Source organism: Tenrec ecaudatus, chromosome 9, assembly GCF_050624435.1.
Source record: "Tenrec ecaudatus isolate mTenEca1 chromosome 9, mTenEca1.hap1, whole genome shotgun sequence".
In the NCBI taxonomy this organism is placed as follows: Eukaryota; Metazoa; Chordata; class Mammalia; order Afrosoricida; family Tenrecidae; genus Tenrec; species Tenrec ecaudatus.
Genome location: NC_134538.1, coordinates 135921604 through 135925152, shown reverse-complemented (window position 1 = coordinate 135925152; position 3549 = coordinate 135921604). Strand labels below are relative to the sequence as shown.

The 3549-nt window shown below is 48.4% G+C and overlaps 1 pseudogene; it reads right to left on the bottom strand.

The window, feature by feature from the left end:
• Window positions 1-1912: 1912 nt before the first annotated feature.
• On the bottom strand, window positions 1913-2233 carry LOC142456157 (large ribosomal subunit protein eL36 pseudogene; annotated as a pseudogene).
• Between the last annotated feature and the right edge of the window lie 1316 nt (window positions 2234-3549).

Sequence of the window (3549 nt, the reverse complement as noted above, 5' to 3'; positions counted from 1 at the left end):
GGTGCGGCTTTCTACTTCCGTAGAGAGTCACAGTCTTGGAGGCCCCCGGGGGCAGTTTTACCCTGTGCTATGGGGTTGCTGTGGGTCAGGATGAAATCCGTGGCAGAGTTTGGTTTTTTGGTTTATCTCCTTCATGACAGCATCAGCGTCGCTATGGTCTGGAATTTAGTTCATGGAGTGGGTTTTGGCGTTCTCACCACGCAGGGACATTGGTAGGTCGGTGGTAGAATTCCTGCCTCTCATGTAGAAAGCGTAGGTTCAATTCTCGGTCAAGGCCCTTCCTGCATAGCCATTACCTGCCATCAGTGGAAGTCTCTGTGTTGTCGTGGTGAGCAAGTGTGAAGAGATCGCAGGCTAGAACAGACCAGGAAGTCAACTCTGAGTGATCTACTCCCTCACATCCTCCTTTCCTCACAGAAGGAAATGAAAACCGTGTGAGCTGCCACCCATCCTGGGGACGTGCAGGACCAGACAGGCTGTGTCATATTGTGCCGGTGTCCCCAGGAATCAGGGGCTTGCTGCAGGGCAGCTGGCAGCAGCGTCACCCGAGGCATGGACTTGGCCATAGCCTCCCACTTATGGAGCCAGGAGCCCTCTGGTCTGACCCAGAGGCCAGATGTCCTCAGATAGTCTGAAAATTCAAAACTATTTCAAATAGACTAGAGAGCCGAGACAGTGATCCATATTCATTTTGACTTTCTGCTGTGGAAACAACTGGAGCCTCGGTAGAGTTTTGCAAATGACGCACATGTCATATATTCACTATTGATAATCTCCACAGAGAAAAGTACGTGGATTAATGACTAGCATGAGAGTTAGAGCTGGGCTCTTCTGATGTCCATGGGGGTCACCTACCCTCTTTACTGCCCCTTCCCAGTTACTGGTGGCTGCCGATGCAGGAAGACTTTATAAAGAAAATAAACCCAAAGCTAAAGGACCTTGCAGTCGGGCACGGCCCACGCCTTACCCGAGTGTGAAGCTGAAAAGGGGCGATGCAAAGCCTGACCTAATAGATGGATTTTCCATGGACTCCCGAGGGACTCAGGAAGTTTGGCTGTAAGCAAACTTCCCTTGTGTTTATTCTTTCTTTTTCATACTTTCCAGTCATTGCTCTCATTAACGTCCCTTTTGACACAGTGGCTGCAACAATGGCTCAAACATCGCAACCCTTGCGAGGACGGGTCAGCACTGGGCTGTGCTTCGTTCTGCGGGACTGAAGGTTTCCACGAGTCAGGATCCGCGCGATGACACGTCACAACAGCCTGGGTCCATGAAGTGACTCATCATTTTAATGGCTCTGCTCGTCTTTCCATCCTTCCCTTAGTTTGCTGTCCTACCAAGTAACTTCATCTCCCTTTCTTAATCTTCATTTCAAAAGTTACCTCTCCCACTAGCATTTTACTGCTCATCTAACATTTTTTTTTTCAGGACACACACCCTTGGTCTTTAGAATGGTAAATTGGATGTGTCGGGGTCACGGGCATTGTTCTGAGGGGCCCTGGAGCCCCATCGAGTTCGTTCCGACCCAGAGCAAACTTGGGCACAACAAAATGAAACAGTGCCCAGTACTGCTCCATCCTCACAATTGTTCAGATGAGTCCACTGTTGTAGCCGCAGTGAAAATTCGCCTCGTTGAGGATCTTCCTCCGTTTTGCTGCCCCGTTACTTTACCAAGCGCGTTGTCTTTCTCTAGAGACTCGTCTCTCCTGACAACGTGTCCGAAGTCTGGCAGATGAAGTCTTGCCATTCTTGCCACAAGGAGCACTTTGTCCTTTTCCTTTCTTCCGTTCTATCATTTTATTGGAGGCTCTTACAGCTCTTATCACAATCCATCCATCCATCCATTGTGTCAAGCACTTTTTTTTTTCTGGAAAGACTTTATTTTGGGGGTGGGGAGAGGGGGGCACGGCACTCAGTCCTTCTTGGCAGCGGCCTTCCTCATGGCAGCCAGCACGTTGCTCAGCTCCTCTCTCTTCCTCTTGGCCCGGATATGTGTGCCCACCCGCTTCTTGATGAACTTCAGTGCCCGCTTGTCCTTGGAGACCTTGAGCAGCTCCATGGCCCTTCGCTCGTAGGGTGTGAAGCCGCACACCTCCCGGATCATGTCCCGCACGAACTTGGTGTGCTTGGTGAGACGCCCGCGGCGGCGGCGGCTGTGCCTCGGCTCGCTCACGTTCTTGGTCACCTTGTGGCCCTTGTCGAGGCCCACGGCCATAGGGGAGCACACAGCCATGGCTGCGACTCTTCGGTGGGTGCCGCGGCGGGTGTCAAGCACTTTTGTACATATGTTGCCACCATCATTCTCAAAACGTTTTCTTTTACTCGAGTCCTTGGTAACACCTCATTTCTCCCTCCTCCCCAACCCTCCCTCCCTCATGAAAACTTGATAATTTATAAATTATCATTTTTATGTCTTACACCAATTGCTCTCTCCCTTCGCCTACTTTCCTATTGTTCATCCCCCTGGGAAGAGGCTATATGCCAATCACTGTGATTGAGTCCTCTTTTCTTCTCCATCTTCCCCTTCCCCTCCTGGTATCCTTACTCATTACTGGTCCTGAGGGATTTATCTGTCCTGGATTCCCTGTGTTGTGGGTTTTTATCTGTACCAGTGTACATGCTCTTGTATAGCCCGATTTGTAAGGTAGAACTGGGATCTTGATAGTGGTGGGGAGGAAACATTAAAGAACTAGAGGAAAGTTGTAAGTTTCATTGATGCTATAATGTTTCTTAACTGGCTGCCTCTTCCTTGTGATTCTTCTCTGAAGGGGTGTCCAATTGTCTACAGAGGGGCTTTGGGTCTCTACTCTATGCTCCCCCTCATTCACATTAATATAATATTTTGTTCTGGGTCCTTGATACCAGATCCCATAGACACCTCATGATCACACAGGCTGGTGTGCTTCTTCTATGTGGACTTTGTTGCTTCTCAGCTAGATGGCTGCTTGTTTATTTTTAAGCCTTTAAGACTCCAGACACTATATCTTTTGATAGCTGGGCGCCATCAGCTTTCTTCATCACATTTGCTTATGCACTCATTTTGTCTTCAGTGATCGTGTTGGGAAGGTGAGCATCACAGAATGCCAGGTTATTAGAACAAAGTGTTCTTGTGTTGAGGGAGTACTTGAGTAGGGGCCCAATATCCATGGGCTACCTAAAAACTTAGCATATACATAAATGTACAAAGAGCTATTTCCCTATTATTATTTATAAATATATTTCTATATGTACATGCCTGTATTTAGACCTCTATAAAAATCCTTTGTCCCCTAGTTCTCGCCTCTATTTCCTTTTACTTTGCTCTTAACCCACTATCATGCTCAGCCTTCATTCAGGTTTCAGTAATTTCTCTTGGTTACATTGCACTTGATCAAGCCCTACCAGGCATCCTATGCCCTCCTCGCCATTGATTTTAGATCACTTGTTCCCTTGTCCCTGGATTTGTTGGCAACCCTTTCCTTTCCCCTGCTTCCCCCTCTCCGAGACAGATTGGCTTGTCCTTTCAGCAGTCCATGGCACTTTTAGTCTGCTTCGCCAGCACCACAATTC